Genomic DNA, 23464 nt, shown 5'->3' on the forward strand with positions numbered 1-23464 from the left:
GCTTGTGCAATTTGGTGCAAATTGGGGGCCTCAGCTTGAGGAGGGCATTCAAACAGGGCTGCAATATGAAGGGTACGATAACAATAAAGATTTTGTGAGGTCTTGAGCTGTCGCCAGCCTCAGGGGGGGAGAAGCTCTTGCTTCTCTGAGCTGAACTCCTGTCCCCAGACTCACCCCATCTGATTTCCATTAAAATATCCTCCTAGCAAAGGTGAAAACAATCAGACTTAATAAGCAATTTTAGCCCAGCCTCAGCTTCCTTCTTCCCTCACCCATGGGGTGAATTGTTGGGCTGGCAGTGATGGGTGGGTGATGGCAGGTTTTTTTAGAAAATAAACAAAGATGTTTGCTATGGTCTGCTCTGCTCCTGCACCTGCAAAAGGTGAAGGAGATGTTGGCAGAAGTTTAACTGGAGACATAAGTAGATATAACCCACAAATTTGTTATAACTTAATGGGATAGCATTGCTGAGTATGCACTGTGACTGTCTTTGGGGCTCTGCAGAAGAAGTTGGGTGATGTTCTGTAACATGCTTACAGTGAATTTTATTGTCATTACTTGTGTTTCTACACAGCCATCAGATACTACATGAAATCATAATTCACGTGAATTATTCGATAGTGGGGGTAGCACCTCAGCATCAGTGCTGTTTTTTGTTGCAATGAGCTTAGATCAAATATAAAGAGAAAAATTAGTACTAAGGGAGTTTGCAGCCATACCTCTCCAGGATACTTTTCCGTCAGTGCTGGTTGGTTCCCAGGGCTCACTGCTCCATCCTCTGTTTGTGTCCTTCTCAGTGCTTACCCTCTGTATGCTCTTCTCTCAGCTGAGGCAGCATGGGACCAGTTCCCACATTTTCTCAAAAGAAAAATCTCATAAGAAAACACATGAGATTTTTCTCATAGTTTTCATAGCATAGCAGGTGGAAACGTGCAAGTAGTGTGGAAAAGCAGCCAGCTGGGTGGATCCAACTCTGTTGTCAAAGTGTCAAAAGCTAGTTAATGAACTCCTACTGTTGCTCTTCTTGAGTGAACACTCCCAAGGGCTCTGCTGCCGATAGCAAACAAGTCATGCTCGAGAAACACTTGTTAGCGGGAGCCTTGGGCAGGTTTCCCAACCAGAAGGTAGATGTGGGCTTTCCCCTTTGGGTTGAAAGTCATGGGAAGTGCTAAAAGTGCCTTGTGGAGATTTTCAAGTCTTTCCCCTCTTGCAAGCAAGGACTTGGTGGAGTCCTAACCCCTTGCACAACCCACCCCTGCGTTTGCTTTTCCAAGTGTGAGCAACTATGCAAACTTTTTTTTGGAGGTGTACCAAGGTCCTCTGTAGGACAGGGGCAAATCTCTACCTCTCCTCCTTTTCCCCAAACCCATGCCAGTGTGCTTGGGCTGCCAGCACTGTTGTAGTTGCTCTGTCCTCAACGGCTGTGCAAAAGCTCCATGTGCATAGTGCTATCACCATATTTTCCCAGTGTTAAGGCCCCATAAAGGTAAACTGTCCCTATGCAGCCATGCTGCTGCAGATGCTGCTCACCAGCGTTAAGGTTGCTGCAGCAGGGTGTTGACTCGCTGTGTTTTGAAATGAATGGAGGAAATGGGAGTTGTGCTCCACACCAGTATCTCGGCCACAACCCCTTATTTTCTTCCATGCCAATAGTTTGGTATCATCAGAGATGTATGTGGGAAAATGGATGCTTTGGTTAAAATTGCTGGCTATTGATGCCAACCTGTTGCAGTTAAAGCAGGCTTTGACTTCTGATGGTGTGCCTGGGCAATGCTTCCCAGCAGTTAACATGCCACCCTCATGGAGGAAACTAGGAATGTGGACACAACACTGCTGTGCTGCAATTTAATGAGCCAAAATAATAAAAATTCCTCATGCAGATGAAATTTTCCCTGTAGCGTTCCCCTTCCCCCCATCTTCTGCCCTTTTCTGCAGGCTCTGAATCGCAGCACCTGCTTGTTTCAGCTGCTGTGACTAAAACTGGAAAAGAAAACGATCAGTGAGGCTTGCTTTCTTCTCCCCAAACAATACCCCAAATCTCCTGAAACTGGCATGCTCCATACAAAAACCTCTGCATTAATAAGTGCGCCTTTGGACCCTAAGAAATGTCTTTTGTGTGGGGTTCTCCCTGCATTTTAATAAGCCTGCCTTTTTACAAAGACACCCCCCCAAAAGAAACAGACACGTGCACAAAGACAAATTTCATTAGGCTCTAATCTCCTTTCTGACGAATGCGCTCCTGCCGATCTCTAAGCCTTTTCAGCCCAGCAATGCTTTTTTTTTTAATCTTGTTGTTGTTTTGTTCCCCACCAAAATAAAACTTGTCCTGGGAGGGGACCCTGCTGCAAAACACCAGGTACCAGCATTAAGAGCAGTGATGGTGAAATGGATAACACCACTTTTTTTCCTTCTAAAAGGTGTGAAGTTGTTAATGAGGTGTCCCACGTGGTAGAAACCCAGCAAATCCTTTGATTAAAACCAGTCCAAGTGGTAGAGGCTGAATTATTTGTACTTGGTCCCTTTGAGGGATGGTAGTGGCAGTGGTTGAGGAGAGAGGAGAAAAAGATGAGAACATATGCTGGGCAGCAGGTTTGCTTAATTTGGCAGTGCAGTTTATGATAATGTCAAGAAAAGGGAGGGCATTGTTAAATGGCATCAGTGCTTGACACTGTATAAATAGAGATGCTGGCAGGAGGATTTGCTTTGAAATGCAGCATTTTGGGGGGGGGGTGGAACATTTAGCAAAAGATCTTAGGTTGGCATTACAGCAGCAGGATTGTGCTGCTTTCTGGCAGGACAGATTTTCTGTCAGGATGGAGGGAGATCAGGGTGATAATCCCCACATCTGTACATCGCCTTAAGTGGTACCTCCTCCCTTGCTGCGGCATGAGATGTCCAGCAAGCGCTCAGTCGTACGCACTGCTGTGATGGGGCTGATGTGAATTCCCTCAGGAAATTGCTCCCGATGGCGCTCAGGGTACCACCTTTGAGCTCAGATCCTGAGAGCTAAGGGTTTGGTTTTCTGTTGTCGTCTTCTGTTTCAGTTAGGTCCCCAAATCCCATGTTTTCCCAAGCTCTGAAGACTTTGGCTGTAAGGTCCCATACCTATAGTCACACCAAGGAGCAAAGGAGGGCTGAGCTTTCTCTTGGTCTCTGCTTTGCATTTGCTCACCTGCACAATACAAGCTCTTTAACTCTGTTTTATTCTCACTTTGATCACTGGCAATATGGGTCCATCATGTGCATATAGGAACTGCAAAGAAGGGATGAGCACGCTTGGACTACTGAGGTGGAGAACCGAGGCAAAACCAGCATGAAAAAGAGAAATTGCAATGGAAGGAGCAAACCACCCAATTCAAACTACCTAGCACCGCATTGCTGGAGGAGTTCACGTTTTTGGCTGGCAGCCCACTGGAGCATTCCTGGCATAGCTGCTCTGGCCCGGGGAGTATTTAGTTGCTTTTGGGTCCAGGCATTTTGGCTGGCTATGCCGGGCTCCTCTGCTTGCACGATCCAGGGCAGGGTGAGAAGCCAGGTTGTGGATGTCTGGGCATTTTTGTGGGAGGCGAGATGCTCTGATCTTGAAGGCTGATGAAGAGTCGGTACCCTGTCCGGAAGAAAATGCCAGCTGGGCACCCCGGAGCAGGCAGGGGACGATATACCCACGGCAGCTGCCAGCCTGAGACCGTCCGCGGGGATGGAGCCAGGGGAAGGAGCTAGCAATGACCAGCTGTCCAATGGGAGCAGCCAGGAAAGAAAAACAGCCCCTGTTTTTCTCGCCTTTGGCTGTCGAGGCTCAAACACTCTTAGCAAGTTTCCAAGCCTTAGCGGAGCTGCGGCGGGTGCCGGCAGCTGCCTGTGCTTGCGTCCCCCCCCCCTCGCCCACTGCATGTCAGGCTGACAAAAGCTTTCACAGGGAGCAGCAAAGGGCATGCAGGCAGACGGCTGGCAAGCAGCAACTCATCCGGCTGCCGTAGCGTCGACACTCCCGTGGGCAATTGGGTGTAACTCCGGGGTCCCCCTGGCTTGATCCCCAGCGGCTTCAGCTCCGTGTGGATAATATGGCATGTAAAGGCTATCACGTCAGCCCTCTCTGGAGCCCAGCCATCAAAAAAAGCAGCCCCCCAGCCAGGGGAGGTGGGGAAACATCGCAGCTCCAGTCCCCCCCTGCCAGGGCTGGCGACTGTGGTCCCCAGGGTTTGGTGGAAAATGGTTTTCATGCCCTGCAAAAATGTTGTAATTGCAGACAGCCTGCCCAACTCATGAGGAATTCATGGTCTGAAAAATACCCGCAACGTCTCCTGCCCAAAATGAGAGGAAAGGCGTGTCAAGGATGCTGCACACCCCGGAGGCTGCATCGGTGCCGGGCTCTGAGCTGGCATGGCCACGAAGAGCCTGAGCAATGCTGGGGACAATAACCGGCTGCCTGAAAAGCTGAGCAGCCGGGACGGGTGCTCAGTGCCTTTGCCGTGGAGGTTAAAGCACATCTGTAGCCTCATGGGACCTTTAAATGGAGCCAAGAGCTATGCAGAGGCGGCTGCTGGTTATTCCCCAATTTGATGGCATTATTCTCCTGATAAGAGAGCTGAGGGGCATAAAAACAACCAGCTTTTTGCAGTGCTTAGGAAAACAACCCTCATCGATTCACACACTGGAAAGAAACACCCTGCACAGGGGGAGCAGGACGGCCAAGCTGCCCACCACCCTACCAGCTCTCCTCTGCATTGCCATTTTACACTCCCTCCAGCCCTGATGGAAAGGTGCAGCAAGGCTCTATCTGACCCTGAGTTACTTTTAGCATTGATTTATTTACATTAAAAAAGAAAAAGAAATACCCAGCTAGGACTGTGAGATTCCCCTGTCCTTGGGGGACAGGTTCGGAGCAGAATTGTGGGGTCCTGCACCTCTTTGTGCCTCCTGGTCCGTGTCCAGAGGATGCTCCAGGCCATTCGGCAGGAGGGGAACACAGCTGCGGCTCTGCGAGGTCTTCCCAGAGGAAACTTTTTGACTACTCATGTAGAGAAAAGTTGGGAAAAAGTCTGATAATTTCAAGTATTTTTGAGTGGGAACATTTGGGGGGAGTTTCATTGCTGCAGTAAATATTTGGTCACCTAAGAGATTTCCTGCACATCGTTTGTCTTCTGATTGAATACTCTGGCTTTGTTCCATAGCTGTTAGTACACACAGCCAGTTTTCCCTTCTGGGTCAAAAAGGCATAAAACCAGCCATGCACCTTAATATTTCTATGCCATCTTAGAGGTGGGCTTCTGCACAAATGAAATACATCAGGACATGCAGTGAGTGGAGGGCTCTTAAAATTTGCCCCATTTGCCGTAGTAGAGACTCCTTCAAATGTGACAACCAACTGCTAGCAAAAATCTTGCCTGAAATCACTTAATCACTGCAAGCAGTGTAAAGCTTGAAGGGGACACCCCCCCCCCCCCCCAAAATAATCCAGTGATCTTTGGGCAAACAGTCAGACAGAAGACTTGCAGAAGGACTTTTGCGCTTGAAAGCTCATCTGGTTATTTTACCTAGTGACATCATTTGGGCTAATGAAAGATGTACCCCTCTCTGTAAACACTCAACGCTCAGCTATTCAGACTATAATAACGCTGCTTTAAATGTGGACGATAGCAAAGATTTCCAAGGAGATCATAGTGAATGCATTTGAAAAATTGCCCATTGCTTACAAAACCAAAATCTTCTCTTGAGTCATCTTTAAAAAGAGAAGAAAAGCTGTTAGATACCTTCTTCCCCTCCCTGCAACCTGATAGCGTGCTCTCCTTCATACTATACACAGCAATAGCAAATCTGTAAAATGTGAATTAAACATCCGAGATATTTTGGGAGAAAAATCCCAGCACCAAACATCTGTTCCTGGGTTTCCCGTGGCCAGAAGGGATAGGTCAGGCTTAGCTGGAGTCAAAGTGCCTTTTGCATCCTGCTCCTCCACGCAGCTCTGCACAAGCTCAGCTTTGAGTGGGCAGATAATCTGCGCTCTTCAAATTAAACACACGCAGGAGCTCTGCCAGGATCCGTGCGCAGGGGTTTGAGCTAAAGCAAATGATGGGTTCTGGACCAGACCTCAAAAAGTGAATAAATAAGCTTCTGCTTTGACGGCTGTCTTTATATTTAAGGTGAAGACAATGTGCAGGAATGGCACATTACTGTGCACAACCATTGCTTTCAGGAGAAAATAACTACCTGTCCTTACCCAGCTACCAGGCTCAGTTTTAATGGAGCCTCTGTGGGGAGGTCAAAGACTCCCTATCGGAGAGATTATTACAGAATAAATCAGAGCAGCTCCAAGTGAGCAGCTTTTTTCCATTAGCCAGGGCACAGCAGAGAGATCAGGTATCAGGCGTTCAGTCCTGCCTCGCCTGCAAGGGAGGGTGGAGGAAGAGTGCACCAAAACATGTGTCTGCTCTGGAAAACTGTAGTGGACACAGAGTTAAAAAAAAAAAAATTAAAAAAAATCAGCTAGATTGAAGGGAATGATTTACTGGAAAATGGGCACTGGATGTAAACTTCTCTCCCGCCTGCCCTGTCTATAAAGTGATCTTTCACATGCTCATCTTTGGGAAGGTTTTATGAGAATATATTGCAGCCTGGGCTTTGTTCACAAGTCTTTCACTGCAGGGCTTATCAGCATCCCTTCCTCCTAAGAAATTCAGGGGGAAGAGAAACAACAGTTTCTTGGTCCCTGGAGAAGCTGGGGCTGTGCTGGACATCAGTCCTAGCCCTGCAGCATTGCGGGCATTGGCAGCCCCTTTTTGAGGGGGAGCAAGGGCAGGCTGGGGTATCCTAGACAAAGCATCATGCTCAAGTAGATAGATGCCTTTTATCTTGGGGTGAATTATCCACTTTAAGGGGTCGTTTAGGCTGTGATTCAGGCAAGAGTGGATGCACTTCACTTTAGGCAGGACCGAGGTGGTCTGGTTGAAGCTGCAAAACTGGTTGCTGGTTTCCCTGGGAAATCTGGGTTTATGCCGCAGTCCTTGGGAAATGTAACCTAAATTGGAAGAGGAATAAACTGGAAGAACAATAAAAGCGAGGGAATGGAGCGAAGGGTAAACAGCAAGGATCGTGTGTAATGTTTCCCTGAATCTGGGTCTGAAAGGCATCTAAATATAACAAATATTGCAAACTTTAATCCCGTCCAGTATAAACAACAACAAAGTTTTTTTGTTTTTTTTTTCTGCCTGGCAGAGAAATAGGAAAAAATTCCTTTTGGATCCCACAGGCAAACTGAGGACAGGATGAAACCCTGCCCCACGCGGTGGCATGGCCCTTCTTAACCTTTTAGGATGCTCGGGGCAGAGGCTGGACATGGCCTCATTGAGGTCGGCTTCCCAGTTCATACTGGTTCGGCTGCGATGCATCTGGCAACATCTGAGCATCTGCAAAACTGCTCTTGCTAACACGGCCTTGAAGAAGCACAGAACCAAACCCACCCTATATCTTTATCAGACTCTTTTACGGCTGCAGCTGAAGCCAGAGTTTTCCCCTTACTGAAGGAGCACGGGGCTGAGGAAATTTGCAGCAATAACATCTGGCTGGTCTGACCAGCTGCAAGATTTTTTAACTGTGTGTGGTTGTCCATGAGAACTGGAAGGACCCTGCCCCAAACTGCATCAGTTATAAATAAGGCTGGGTTTTTTTGGTATCTTGAGGAGAATAGTTCAAGTACAGCAGGGACCAGGGAGGGCAGCTGAAACCATGGAGGGGATGGAGCCCTTTCAGGAGGGACTGAAATGCCAGGGCTGCTCAGGCTGGAGGGGATGATGGAGGTTTGCAAAATTGCGACGGCAGCAGGAAAAGCGAATGGGGGAATATTGCTTCCTTGACAGATGCAAGCAGGAGCTGGGGCTGCTGGAGGCATCCGAGGTGAAGGGCAGCAGAGAGAAGGGGGGGGCTCATGGACCACCCAAACTAGCATCTCCTATTGGCATGGCTGGGCTAGGTGGGCCCTTGGCCTGGCAGGGACCAGTAGGGTATTTCCCATGTTGTTAAGTTCTCAAGCCTGAGGTGGCCTCTATCTTTTTGAATGCTGAAGGTCAGAGGTCTTAGAACTCATTTTCCAAACTTTGCTGGCTCTTCATGTTTCTTCATGTTTTAAAAGCCCACCATGAAGCCCTGCAAGGTATTCGTAGTACCATGCCATGGCCAGTTAATCTCCTAGTATTATACGTGGGGAGACAGAGACAGAGGCTTTCCCAGGCCCTAATTCCCATGAACAAAGCCTTTCCCTGCATACCCCCACTGACCCAGCTCACTAATTTTAGTAGGTCATTGGCTGGCAAAATGCCTCCCAGCCTTCATCCTCTTCCTCATCCCACCACCCCTGAGGCATTGAGCTGTTTAGTCCCAAACTGTCTGCTTTGGGACTGGGCTCTGTGACCCCAGTCAATAACTGGGTGTAGGTCCTCCTCACGTGATCGATGACTTTGGGTACCAACGTGCAACATGTTGCCCATCTGCAGAGGGTCTGGCTGGGCAGATCCCCACGGCTGAGCCTGGTTGACTCGTGGTAAATGCAGAGGAGAGGGGGTGATTTGCAGGGAGGAATTCAGCATACAGCTAGCCCACAGTAATCGTTAAACTCCTCATGCTGTGTGGTTAATAAAAACTCCCTTGATAGAGGCAATGCTTAAAAAATGAACCGGATTAGATCGCAAAGACCAAGAGCTAATGCAATACAGCAGAAATGTGGGGGTTGAGAAGAAGCTCCTAGCTGGTAAAAATGGGGGTGGAATAATAACAGTTTATACCTGAAATCTCCTTCTCCTCTCAGCAAAAAAGTTTTGGCTTTTGCAGTGGCCTTCCTCCTCTAAAGCCAAGGGTATGTGAAAGAAGGAGCTGCCAGCAGAAGCCTCTGACCTGCTGTGGACTCAGCTGGGTAAAGAAATACCTAAAACATGAATGCAGGAATTCAAGGGTCTTCTCATGTCATCTATTTCTGATGTCCCAGAGCTGATGGTGGGAACGCTACCTTGATATTTCTGGCATATCTGGAGTGGGGAGGAAAGTGTTTAGGAACAGATGAGCTGCTGCTGTAAAATACAGAACATTGTGAATGAATCATGTTTGTGTGGCTGTTGGCGTGTTAATAATGCTGGAAGAAATTTATAATACATGTAAACTCCTCATTCCAGTGGGATGAATTCAGGCTTGGAATAAACTACCAGGTAGAGATAAACAGCTGACAGCCAAATGGAGGCTGATCTTTGCTGTGCAATGCACAGTTAGACTGCAGATTTGTCCTGCAGTGGGCTGCATTTCAGCAGGTTGGTCACTTAAAATAGATTTGGCTCCTTGGTAAGAGAGAAATTCCCGCTTGCAGACAAAAACTAATAGCAAGCTCCTAGGCATCAGGAAGAAACCTTCCTGGAAGAGTGGCATAAGTTGGTTTGTACCCCAAAATCACTCATCCCCTTAGGTCCTGGTCTGAAGGAGCTGCTATTGATGATGGTTAGAGGCAAGGGGTTTGCAGTGGCACATTTTGGGGGGAACAAAAGAGCGGTAGATGGGTGGCAAAGTGGGAGTTTTTCCAAATATGTGGCCAAGACACTAAGGATAAACAGTGTTAACAAAGCAGTGCATAAACAAAGGATGTCAATATGACCTGATTTCTATCAGTATTCACCAGTATTGAGTCAGTTCCCTGCCATGTGGCCATGGTTTCCTGTTTATACACTGCCTGCAGAAGAGACAGTCACAACAAAAAGTGTAGCAATTGGCGCCTGTAATTTATCTTATTTCTAGAGCTAAAACCAGCCTCCATTTCTGCAGGCGTGATGGAGTGGTGGAGCTCTTGCTGCCTGCTGTGATCAAGCATGGGTGATTGGGCTTCAGTTCTGATTCCCAGGTCCTGTCATCTAGTCACATCTTGCTAGGATCTGAAATCATTCAGTTAATCTAAACAAGGGAGTAAGTGTCATATGCTTGCAAGAAAAAAAGACAAGAAATTAAGTCTCTGTAATTTTTGTTGCTTCTTGTTTGACATCCGATGACAGGCGTCTCTGGAGTCAATCTTAGGAACATATGTACAAAGCTGTTTAAGGGGAAATTCTGCCTTATCATCTGTAATAATTTATACTCCCAAGGCTGCTTATCTTGTGCTGACTGGTGGGACCCCTGTGTGCAAGCTGAGCTTCTGTAATTAACCTTCTCCCAGAAGACGGATACTTTTGGTACCTCCTTTGGTGTTCTTGACAGGAGAAACGTAGATCAATCAGTCATCGCTCCCCTCTCCCGGCACTGCACGAGGGAATCTGCACAGGTCTTTGAATTTCCCTGCCGAAAGAAAGTGAAAACCTCACGTAGTTTTGGCAGGGGAGACTTAAAAGAAAGAAAGAAGAGAGTCTTTGTGGGATTATGGTGATGTGAGGTCTCTCAGAAACACCCAGCCCCAGTCTATGCTACCCCTGCCAAGGTTGGTGGGACTTGTGGGGATGACCATTAAGGGGTGATGTTGCTTTTAAGGCATTATCCCACAAAAATATCTGCTCCGGGTCTGGTTCTCTGTATTTACTAACCCTCAGCAGAGTCCTCGTTGCATGAACCTGTCCAGACTTCACAGCGTGACCACCATGCATTGGAAGTGTTTAGTGCTGAGAGATGCAATGGGACATGTGGAGTTAGATGTTCTCCGGACCCCTCCCGGCTCTGCGGCCGGTCTGTCTTCTCCAACTGCCATTGTGCAACCCCTCCTGGTCACACCTTCCTGGGGCAGGAATTGCCAGGAGATGATTATGTGCTTACGGCTCCTCTTTTTGGCTTTTACTTTCTGGAAACTGAATGACATCGGTGATGAACGAAAGATGTTACAGAAAAGAAGTGGTCACAAAACTTGCTTTTTAAAAAAGTAGGAAGAGATTGTCATATGGGTCCCTTTCTTGAAAATGAGAACTGCCACAAAGTTTGGCGAAGCTTTCATTGAAGGAATGAAGGGCAAAATAAGGAAAGATGAATCTTTTTTAGTTAAAAAGAATCGAGTTATTTCCATGTTTTGTTTACCTTTGTGTCAATCTAGTGAGGATTTTGACTCTATTTTAGTGGCATATAAAGAATTTCCTGTTTGTTCCTATTTTAAGGAACTTGATGAGTATTTCCATATAAAGAAGAAGGGCTGAAAGAGAGGATTTATCTCAGGAAGGAGAATGGCTTCCATTTTCCAGGGTGCCCTAAGATGATGCTATGCACTCAACCACAGAGACGTTGGCTTGCAGAAGCGCTGGTGGCCAGATATGGAGGCAGGCCAAGTGATGCTCATTCTGCTGAAGCATCCACACTGCTGTTCATCTGAACACAAAAAGTCAAACCTTATCCCTGCCAAGTGGCTTTAATATGGTATCATCAATCCATATTGCAAACAATTAGCGTTGTAACATTGTGAGGCGTAGCTTTGACAGGGTCATTTATGAAAGTCTAAATCCAGAGAGAAGAAAGTAGCGGAGCTGTCAAGCCACCCCAGTTCCTGTTTGTTCCACAACGAGAGCCAAGGTTATGGCTTGAACAATGGATTAACTCATATATTACAGACACAGAAAGCCCTGAAAAAATGAGGGAGGAAGAGGTTTCCCTCCCACCTTAGGAACATCTGAAGTGGACCTGCTGGGCAAGGCAAGATAGGCAGAAGTCACCTTCGCCAAGGAAGGCTTTAAAAAATTGAGGAGAGCTTGTAGGAAGGCTCAAGGAGAGAAAAGAAGAGCCCAAGGGATTCTCGTCCTCAGCCTCAGCTGCTTTGAGAGTCACCAGTCTGTGCAGTCGGTAGGTCAAACCAAGTTCAGCAGTTAATGCCTGAACTCTCCCCAAAGTGACTTCTTGTTCTTGTGTACACGTTGGCTTACGATAATCATTTCAGTTTGGTTTTATATGGTGTAATTACTTTGCTCTGCGGAAACACGCCTGAAACAACTGCAAAAGTGCTGGAGTTAAGGTGTTTCTGGAGAGGGGGTTTCTCAATCATCTCAATAATCCCTAAATCCCAAGAGATGCACTTAGTTTTTCAGGCTCGTTCTGCTTTTGGCCCCGGGTAAGGATAACACTCAAATCCATCCCTGCTTCTGGCCCCTCAGCCAGCATCACTGCTGCACTTCACCTTGCTGAGACCAGATGCAATGGTGGGGCAAGCCTGAAAGCCAGAGCACTGCTATGAGTTAAGCTTGGGCTCAGCATCCTTGCAGCCACAAGGCTGAAGTTCAAAGGTCCCTCTCTTTGTTTGGTGTATGCTGTGTTAATTTGTCAAGTTTTATCTATTTCTGCTACCCCAGCAGCTGCAGTGTGTGTAAAATACTCCCAGCTCTGCCAGCCTTGGGCTGGAAAAGCAACAAAAGAGGAGGCCTGCAGCCTTTTTCATGTAAATGTTTGTTCGGGGCATGATTGTCTCACAAACCCAACTGAAGGCACTTAAATTGGTTTAAAGGTTTGCAGTTACATGCCTTTGACAGCTCCAGCCATACCCAGCTTGTTCTGGCATTCATGGGCTGGTCACAAGGTTTTTTACTGTCAAATGGAGCTTTTTTTTTTAATCACATCAGTTAATAGGCACTTAAGATGAAGTAATTTCCTTTTGATTTTCTTACTTGGTCTCTGCTGATCAATGTGGGATGAGATCACCTGAATTTTATTTGGGGAGCCAAAGGAAAAATTGGCAACATCTACCTAGGGCTTTTTCTTTTTCCCCTTCTCCTTTGAACAGGGTGGGATTTCTGCAGAACAATTAACGTTCATTTGCTAAGTGGTTTTGCAAGCATGTTTACGAGAAATGCAAATACCCCAGGACTATGGTGGGTTTGTTTTCTACCCTTCACCTAACTTTAGCCCCTGATCCTGCAGGATTCATGTACATGTTTAAGTCTCAGCTCATGCTAAGGCAATTGAAAGACCACGTGCATGAAGCTGAACGTATCTGCAAACTTCTCTAAGGTGGAAGAGCTAAGATGTAAGAGATCTCAAGCTTTTTGAAAATGCTGTTGTATCACAGCTTAAAAATAGAGGCTGTTTAGATCTCTGAAGGTGTCGTGCAAGGAAATTTTGGTTGGAGGCAAGGAGCTTGAAAATATCACCATCCCGATGGATAAAGTGGGTCTCTGATGTTAGCCTTCCACTAAGATAACCCAAGGAAGCTGACGCCTCTAGTACTGTATTGTTTCACATCAAACCATCTGCTGGCAGAGCAAAGGCGATAGCAGGGGTGTTGATTTATGAAGTGGTGGCTGAGTTCCCAACCAGAAGCAGCAGAAATGTTTTGCATTTGAAATATGATGGCTTGGAGTCATGCAGTCTGCCTGGGGTCCATACGTGTCTTGGGTTTCTCAAGCCTGATGAAAGTCACCCACTGATTTGGGGACATTGAATGGGTTTCTCTTGCCTCTCCCCAGCTGCCTAGTTTTTATGTAACTTATAGGCACAGAGTGGCACCAAGACCTCTCTCCTTCTGTTGGGTTTTGCATGAAGTTGGCCAACACATTCAGTAATGATTAAGGGAGGACAGGCAAATGTATATATGCTTTCCCTGGGAAATGAAGCTAAAAATGGAATTGCTCCTTCCCAACCAATTAATGACTTCAAAGAGCAAACCCGATTGAGGGCTTGAGCCATGCAGAAGATTGGCAAAGGATGGTGAGAAGGGATAAATTTAGCAGGGTGGGACAAGCCAACCTGAAGACCCCCTCCCACATCATGAATATAGCCCCTTGGGGGCATTCACTGGGAAAGTCTCTGCTTAATTGCAGGCTAATCGCTGCTCTGGGTGCAGTTCTCATGCCTTCTGAAGATGTCTTGAGACTGGCCAGTGGAAAACTGCTTTAAAACATGTTTTTTTAAGATATCAGGCCAAGCCAAATGAAATATGCCAGGGAATCATGGGTATGATTGGCGCCTATCAAGATGTAGGGATGAGGAAATGCATATCTTGTTCTTTCAAGTGGGAAGAATTAACTGCATGTGAACATGGGTATTGCGAGTCCTGGAAATAGTCATGGGGACAGCAGCAGCAGCAAACAGATACAATTTAACCCTTCTCCTTTTATCCTTCATACTTCAGAGCAAAGGAACTTCTGCTGCAGGGCTCACCAAGTCAGAGGCGGAATACTGGAGTGGTTTAGGAAAGACCTTTCATAATACTAAAAAATATTGTTTGAAAATTAAATATTAGAAGAATATGATGCAGAAATTAGGATTTAATGTGCAGTTTTAAACTTGATACAAATGAAAAACTCATCCAGGGGACCCGGAAGAAATGATAGCTAATAATTAAATAAGAATTATGGTGGATAACTGCTTTAGCAAATCAGTGTGTCCAATGGGAACATACAGGAGGTGGGTGAAGGCATCTTTAGTTAGTGGTTGAGTCTCTGGCTTGTGGAGAAAGAGGTTCAAAGGGGAGGAACGGCCAGGGCTACCCAAGGGAAGGGGCAAGAGGATCCCACCATGACCACCCAAAGCACCATGTGGCCCCAGCCAGGGCTGAGGATACTGCAGTCACCGCGTGCAAGGCAGCAGCTCAGGCTCCAGAGTTGGTGCATTAATAAAATCACCCTTGTTCAAGGTTACGGCATGAGTTGATTGCTTCTGATTAGGGATTTGTATTCAGTTGTGACATCCTGCAATTTTTATTACCTTTATGGTAATAATTGCAAATAATAAAATGACAAACTATTGTAATTAAACTTTAATTAATTACAAATCCATTACTTTTAAGTTTATTCATGGTAGGAACAATGATACTGAAAACAATTCATTAAAGCACTTGATATGTAAATTGTGAAGTAAAGCATTAATATCAGGGAGCTCATGTATTCGCTTTCTGCGTTGCAGTAGAGATTTTTTGTTTAAGGAAAGGCAGCTCCCCTGGATGATTTTAACTGCTTGCTTTAGGGAGCAGAGAAATACTGGATACTCTCAAGCTGAAATTATTCCCAAAGTCAGGTTCTGCATCCTCTAAAGCAAAATGCTAAGCAAGCAAAAAAAGAGAGATCCCTGCCCAGGCTTGCTACTGTGCTTGCCTAATCACTTTAACAGCCGTGGGGAGACGTGGCAATCCTGTAGAGAGGTGGTGAGGAGGGCAGTCCTCTTCTCCCAGTCCACATGTTTTACTCCTAATGGGTAACCCTACATAAGCAGTGCTCAGGGAGAGGGTCAGCATTGCTCTTGTAACACCAGACAAGAAATGCGCACTTTGCTTCAGCTACAAACACCTCCCCGCCTTCCCTGAAAACACTAACTTTCTATCCTACCAACCCGGTGCTTTTCCAGCAGGGCAGCAAACCAGGCTCTCTAAACTGAAATAATCTCATTTGCGATGGTGTATTTGTCTTCAGGTCTTGCTGACTTAATTCAATGTAATGAGCCGAGCTGGACTCTGCTTTCCCTGGATAACCTGAGCACAGATCGCTGCATGTTGCCGCGCTAAAAAATGGTCCATGTCGGGTACAGGATGCTACTCACATGCCCGTTTCATGCCATTCACGCTCAGAAAGCCTTGTCCTTGGCCCTAGAGGAGCATCTTCTAGTGCCTGATGCAACATCTCCATGGCGGCTCCTTATCCCCAGGCAATGGGGATGAGCCGTTGCTGCTGGGTCAGGCCACATGCTGCAATCAAATGGCACATGGGTATTTTATTCACCTTCTCTGCTCCGTGGGAATCAGCTGCAGTCCTAACAGAGAAAAGTAAAAGGATTGAGAAATGCCCAGAAAAATGCCCAGGGCCAGCCAGCCCTGGAAGGTGCAGGCTGCACGATGCAAGGTGTGCCAGAGGGATGTGTTTCTGCTGAGAGCATCCTTTCCTGGTAGTGCTTTTTTTTCCACCATCTTTCACACTTAGCAGCTGTGACCACCTCCTTCCAAAAGCCTGGGGCACACTGGCCTGGTGGAGGTCAGCACAAAGCGTTTTATTTTTTTTCTCTAATACTGTTTTCAGGTAGAGGCATCAGTGCTGTGCTGGGAAACGCAAAATATTTGCATTCTGCTGAAGGGAGCCGACATTTTACCGCAGCACCCTCTGTGCTCCCAGTTGTCTGCAGCCCATGTGTAATTTTGTCTTGCTTTTGCAAACTAGTGAAAGAAGCAGCTTTTCTGTCAAGGGGGAAGGCATGAATAAAGGGGAGACATGATCAGACAGAAAGGCACCTCCAGCTCGGACAAGGAGAGCCTAAAGCAGGGAGGCACACCCAAGGTTAATAACATGTTGCTCCACCAGCTTCTATCTAATCTTGGAAAACGTCCTCTGCTGCAAAGAAAAATGGGAAAGTGATTATGTGACTTGAAATAAGGTCTTGCTCTACTGTCTAGACAGCTTTAAAAAACATCAAGCTAGGGTGTTCCTATTTATGAAAAATGCAGCTGTACTTCTGCCTTCCTCAAGCAAGAGAAGAAAGCGGTGCACTTGAGGTCATTTGGCTGCAATGTGCTCACTGAGCCTGTCCATGGGAATTTATTCCTCTCTTTTTCTTTCTTTATTTGTTTTATTCCTCTTGCTGCACGGCTTGTGCTTCCAACCTGCCATCTCCAGCCCTCTCAGCCACTGGGCTCTGTCCTCAAAGGGGCCAAGGGGGGCTGCCTGTACCCCGCTGCCAGCCCAGCTGGACTGCCTGCACCGGGACAGCCTGCCGAACGAGCATTCCTGTGAGGGTCCACAAGCCAGAATGGCTGCTGGGTGCTAAGCCGGGCTTTTTTGTTACCATAATATTGCACTAGGGATGACTGCCCAGAGCAAAACCACAGGCAGCCTCCAGGTCCTTAATAGAGTCTCTTATAGACTCTCTCTTAAATTGGAAGAATTTCATTTGCCCTAAATGCAACCTCGGCAATTCCCTTCTCCTTGATTTTTTCCATAGTAAATTATTCATAAGGTTTGACCTTTCTTTCTGGTGGGATCTAGGCAGGTGGAATCTGATGCCCAAATCAGCTGGGCAGGATTTTCAGCAGTGCCCAGCACCAGCAGGAGCCCCACTGCTCAGCATCCCCTGCTAATCGGACACAGCACCACACCGCTGCTAAGGTTCAACCCTGGATGGTCTGAATGAAACCCCTATTGATCATGGGGTTGTGTCCTACAAAAGGGAGAAATGGGTCAGCAGATATGTTAATCCCAGCTTGATCTAAAGTCTTCAGGACAGGTGGCAACCTTCATTTAATGGAACAATGAGATCATTAGGAATTTGTAATGAACTGTACCACAGCCATGAAAGTAGGTCACCCTTACCCCAGGAACACTTCAAAATGAGTCTGTCCCCATTCATGTGCAGCAGCAGAGATGGCCAGGGGCAGACTGACAGCTCTATCTTGGGATTTGCTAACCAGATGATTTTAGGAACAAAAGGAGGCAAACGCTATGGACATAAAATGAGTTATAATATCCCAAGTAATAAGATGACTTAAAAAGGGGACTGATTCAGTTTTAGGCATCGAGTCTCACTGGCCACTGGCTGTAGCCCTTCTGCCCTGGGTGAGCTAGGAGGGTGGTCAGTTTGGGAAGAACCAGAGTCCCAGGCCAGGAATGGTTTTCACCTGGGTGGAGAAGGGAGGAGATCCTTCCACGGTCCTCAAGGGAAGCTTTGTCCGCCTCTGGACATCACATAGACAATCCTATTTCCACGTCCTGAGAGCTGCTTAAAAGGTCTCTCCTCCCTGTGGCACTCTCCAGCTAGAGATGGTACCTTCATCACTGAGCTTGAGCCTTTCGAATGCTTTCTTTGCTACCTTCAGGGCTGAAGTTTGGATGCTTATAGGGTTGATGTGGTACTGCTCCCATGTTGGGACACCTGTGTAGCTAGCCAAGACCCAAGGAAAAAAAGAAATGACCCCATGGCCCTTCTGTTATGATGTCCAGCCCAATCCCAACACAGAACTGGCTGATAACTGGCAGAGTTACAGAAAGCAGAGGTCTCCTGTGCTCAGGACACCCAGAGCAACCCTTCAGTCCTGCCCAAGGCCCCAAGCCTTGCAAGTCAAATATGCTGCATGCCAGTAAACTGTCAATGAACTTTTTCGTTCTCCTATTGACCCCTGTGGATGAAAACCAAGTGCTCATGACGGGACTACAGATCTGAAAAGTTTCTTTTCTTCCCTCCACCTACTTTTGCCTCCAAATCCTGACATTCCTACAGTCCTATGTAACTTCATCAACCACTAAGCAAGCTGTCTGCTGCCCTGCAGGAGGAGAACAGGCAGGCTGGGGTATGGGGAGGAGGAAGGTTTGCTTAGCTAGCGAAAGCCCCAGGGCTGAAGATAGGAAAGGTTAAGAAAATATTTTGCTAAAGATGCAATAAGTGGTAGTGGGATTTGGAAAGTTATTTAATTTTAATTTTTTTTTTTTAAAGGAGTATTTGAAGCAAGCATTTTATAAATATTTATACACAAGAAACTGTGCTAAAATATCACCTAGGGGCTGGCTTGAACCCCTCCAGGAAATTGAGGCAGTGCACAATCACCATGTGGACCTCGTGTGTTGCTACCAAGGATCCTTATGTTGCACTGCATTTCCAGAAACAGGGTTCAGCCATTGTCCATATTAACTACAGCTTTTGCCATTGCACGACCATGGTTGTGTGATGCTGGGTGGTAGTGGGTGCTTGAGTGACCAGCCTCCCCCAGCTCTGCCCAGTGTGCCCTGGGCACCTGGTGGGCTGCTCACCCCGACCTGCCCAACCCACCAGTGCTTCCCAGTATGGACCTTTAGGCAGGGCTCTGTGCAACATGCTGGGACACCCTGAAAATGCAGGAAAAATCCCTCTTTTCTGTGCACACCAGTACTGCCAGTTCATGCCCAGTCCAGAGCAGAATAGGGAGAGGAGCTGACAAGCGCCTGCAATAGTAAGCATTGCTTACAGGGAGAGGGGACCTAACGATCCTGACATTCCCCCTAATTCAGGAAAGAGCAGCCTATTTCCCCTCCTAATTGTTTTTTCAGATTCACCATTTCCGCTCCAGCTTGTCTGCACCTGAGATGTTAATCCCATAAATTTAGCAGAAGGCCCTGTAGTCTTGACTCGCAGCCCCAGAAGAGGCTATTTAAAACCCAACCCACACCACTGAAGACTGTCATCACTCCCCATGAGCACATCAAGGGACCAGGCATGCCATGACTGGCCACTGAACCAAAAGAACAGGTCTCCTTCCGTTCCCCTGCACTGGGAAATGCTCCACAAACTCTCCCTTCCCTCCACAGCTGGAGGTTGTTGTCCATGTCCTCTCCTGGGCACAGGTGTCCGTAGTCTTTGTCAACGCATGGAGCTTCAGCAGCCAGGAGGGGAGGGCTCCTTCCTCTCCCCTCCCGTTTTTGCTGTTTTCACTCATATTTTTCATGCCTCTTCTCTTCCGCACACAGCTCCAGGCTTTCTTTCTGTACGTGCTCCGGCATTGTCTGAGTTTCTTCATGAGGACTTTCTGTTCACACCCTGCCAGATGTAATCTGGAGATAATTTGCTGGAGGAATGGGAAATAAACCAGAAAATGCTTCAGGTCATCTTCTCCCCTTCCACCTCCCTGCAAAAATCAGCTCTAGAGGATGACCTTGTGGAGGACCACAAAGATCTGTGGTCCTGGTGAGGCTTGGTGAGGGGGAGCATCTCTTGAGAAGGTAAGCAGAGGGGCTGAACCAGTCCACCAGCGGCATACCCAGCCAGGCTCTCGAGTGAGCTGGCTTTGGGGAAAAAGGGGCATTGGCTGGTGAAATGTTCTGGGGTAACATATGGGGATGAAAAGGAAAATGAGTTTGGGAGCTGTTAAAGAGGGAGGGATGCAATTCCCCTCATTAGAACGGCCTGATTTGTTTGTATTACTTGGGAAGGGGCAGCCTAAATGGGTACCCAGTCCAGCCATGGTTCCTGTGTGGCTGAGTTACTAAAAAAAAAGACTTCTTTTGGAGAAGTCTAGAGAAGCTCCCGTGTGTGTGTTCTTGGCTGTGGCCAAGGCAGGAAGACTGCCCTGTGATAATGCCGGTCCCTTGGCCCCAGTCCTTCCTCTCCACTCTCACAGTTTTGAGGACTTAAAATGCAATATCCATCTTGCTACGTAATGCAAACATTACACCATGCCAGGCAGCTGATAAGAAATCACCTCTTACTTCTAATGAGGAAACTTGACATAACCTTACAGAGTGTGCAGGAAAAAGGAAAACATTTCAAAGAGTGCCTGCAATGGAACATTTCTGGTACTTGAAAAGGCACAAAGCAAGTATGGTTCATGTCAGTAAATGTTTTCAGCTTCCTTTAAAATAAAAAGTGTAACAACTGTAAAAATTAAAGCAAAAGATAAAAACTTTCTGTAAATCTACAATGACTTAAAGAGCGGTTTGGTCTTGAAAAAGTTTTCATCCACTTTACCAGCAAAGCAAGAGTAAGGTTTTGGAGTTTTTCCCTCATGATTTAACTTTATATATCCTGAGTGATCAAAAGCAACAAGCCCTCAGTAGTGTTTCACCCGGTCCAAGGAGAGCTGGTGACATTGCAGTGGTTCTTTGAGGTCCAGCCAGAAATGCAGGTTCTGATGTTTGATGGACTTCAGCTGGATGCTAGTCATGCTTCAAGTCAACCCTTGTACTGTTGGATTCTTTCCCACTTTTTTCAACAAACTGTGTGCCCTGCTAGGATGACAGCATTGTTGGATTGTTTAGAGATCTTCTCTTGAAGTTCTGATGTCTAAATGGAGATTTTTATTGAAAGGAGACATTAAAACGCCTGCTCTGGCACCAGAATATCAGGGTTTCATGGGAGCTCTCCAAGGTCTTCCTTGAGAGATTGGGTCCAATTTTTGACCACCTCTTAGAATCATAGAATGGTTTGGGTTGCAAGGGACCTTTAAAGGTTGTCTAGTCCAACCATGAGGTTGGACCTGATCACGAGGCCTGAGAGCCTCACTGGTGCCTCTCGAATACACGAAGAGCTTATAGATAATAGCAGTAGAACGATGCCAGTGTGCTATTCTTAGCTTTAAAATTGTGTATTTAAAAAGGAAATAAAACTGGAGGATATTTTTACAAATATGATGAATATACAGCATTGATTCCCTGTGCCTTTCTGCTAGAGTCCTCAGAAACATCTGATTTTTGTCCTGTCCTGGTAATACAGTCTCACAGTGATAAACCTTACACCTCCAGGGAGTCAAACAGATCGTGGTGGCCTTGTTGGTGGATCAGAAGGTCTGCATTCATATCACACCCTGCTAGAAACCTCCTGTGTGGTCCTCAGGAGAAATCTCTTACCTTCCTCTTGCTTTCTTCACCTGGACAGCCAAATTTTCAGTGAGGATCCTGAAGACACACAGAGGTGACAAGCTGTTGTTCCACAGCTTTGGCACTCATGGTGGTTGGAAAGGTGATAAAACCCCAGACATACAAAACCTGAGTAAGGTGGGAAGAGTTTTCTAACAGACAATGCTGATATATGTAGTGCTAAAGCTGCTTCCAAAACACGCATAGAGGAGGGTAACTCTGCTTATTTATCTCATGTGAAATTGGCAGGCTCTTAGTATTGTTGCTGAAGTGTGTTTCCTCTTTGCAGGCGTGCAGAGACTTTGAGCGATGCTATCTTACCTTCTTTTGCATTCTGGCAGTTCTCCTGCTACCTCAGCCACTTTATAAAGATAAAAATTGGCAGCAAACTCCAACAGCTAGTATGCTGGTGTGGCAAGTGTGGGGGTTTGGGGCTGTGTTTTCTCATTCCTGTTTGGTTGCCTCAGACTTAGTGTAACCCCCTGCAATCACTTGGACTCTCTCCTCTGACTTGAGAGGGTGTTGTGTTATGCCCATTGTCCTTGATCTAAATGGTTTCCTATTGTTTATCTCAGTCATTTATTCTAATGTTAATTGTGGGTAAAACCCCTCTTCATGGGGAGAACTGTAGGAGGTGTTGGCAGAGCTGAACTTAGCATTCACTGGAGAGATGGATGTAGTGGACCACCTGGGTAGGTGGCCAAGCCAAACTGGAAATTCCTTGGTTTCTTTGCAAGAAAAGGAGAAAGACAAGAACCTTTCCTTTAAGTAAGTCACTCAAAACATTCTGTGCAACCTGGAGTAAACAATTTTCCTTTGATGTTAGGGTTAATTAGTCCTTCCTTTTGAGTTTTATTTTAATAGTATGTCAGTTTGGGAAATAAAAAGACTTTTGAAAAAATAACCAATAGTGTTTCCACTTCCCTGAGAATGTGTTTCCCTTGGTCACAAATAACTGGTTGACAATTTCAACTCAAATGCATAAATAGATTCCATCTCCAAAGCAGAATTTTCCAGCAAAGTTACCATTTTCTGAAAATAGCTTGCCTTATGCCTTATTTTTCACATAGGCTATATATTTCAGAAGCCAGCTTCTCCAATAGCCTCTAGATTTCATCATGCACTGAGCAGTGTACTATACGTTCTGGCAGTAGATCCTGGTTATATTTCTGCACAGATAGCAAGGAGGTTTAATATAAATTCATAATTTATAGGACAGACAGATAGGACATTTTGTGGTTCTGTTCAGTGCTTTTGATGTTAGTGGGAATTCTTCCTCCATGGGCATTCTGAATGAAAACCTTAAAAAAAAATGCATTTTTAAAAAAAGTATTTTTAAATCTTTACATCTGGGGACATTTAGTCAAATCTAGCTTAGATGCGTGTTTTATTAACCAGATGGTAACGTCTTATTTACATTTCCCATATAAAACCATCTGTGCTTGAACTGGGGAGATGCTGTCTTTTGCTACAGTTGGGAGTTTGGCTGCAGGGGGTGTAGCGTTGCTTTTGTTAGTTTCCTCTCTCATCAGAGCTGAATATGTAACACTAGTTTTATTTAACCTTGGTTTAATTAAAGGGTTACAGAACTGCAATTCGCTCTTTCTATATCAGTTAGCTGGCACTCTGGATTTTGCTGCCTTTGAACAAAACTGAAATTTCTTGCCTTGTTTTCCCTTGATATTGAACTTGCAGTCTACCTCCTCTATTTTCATCCCACAGGTCCTGCATCTAGCCTTCTTCACCACTAAATAATTCCTCTTCCTCCTTCGTGTGAAGGAGGCTGGCTCCACTGAAGTCAATGAGAGTCTTGACATCAGCATCAACAAGGTCAGGATTTCTCCCTGGGTGTTTATTTTCTTTAAGCACTCATAGCCTGTTACTCTGTCCAACCTTTCCTTGAGCCAAGTTCAACACCTCCATCTCCACCATCTCTGTCGCTCTTCTATGAACTCCCTCCAAATTATAGTGTTGGGTGCCCAGAAAAGACCATGCTATTTCAGGTGTTGTCTAACCAGTAACCTCATGGAAATACTACATTTTTGCTATTAGCATCACTAGGTTTTTTTGGTTTGTTGGTTGTTTTTTGGGTTTTTTTTTACTCTTTTTTCCTTGTTTTACTGGCATATCATGTTGCATTTTCATGTCATTAATAAAGATGCAAAAAAATGTCAGACCTAACACTGACCTCCCAATGGAATCCACCAGCTCTGCCAACAGTATACTCTGTTGGTTGCCTTTTT

At 46.1% G+C, this 23464-nt stretch overlaps 1 long non-coding RNA gene across 2 annotated transcripts in view; it reads left to right on the plus strand.

Annotated features, from left to right (window-relative positions):
• Nucleotides 1–23051, plus strand: part of LOC142031602 (uncharacterized) — a 76725-nt gene extending 53674 nt beyond the window's left edge. For both annotated transcript variants that reach the window (XR_012650573.1, XR_012650574.1), the window contains exon 5: nucleotides 22944–23051. This is a non-coding gene — a long non-coding RNA (uncharacterized LOC142031602). The remainder of the gene's footprint in view (nucleotides 1–22943) is intronic.
• Nucleotides 23052–23464: the final 413 nt, after the last annotated feature.

This window comes from Buteo buteo, chromosome 5 (assembly GCF_964188355.1).
Source record: "Buteo buteo chromosome 5, bButBut1.hap1.1, whole genome shotgun sequence".
NCBI lineage: Eukaryota > Metazoa > Chordata > Aves > Accipitriformes > Accipitridae > Buteo > Buteo buteo.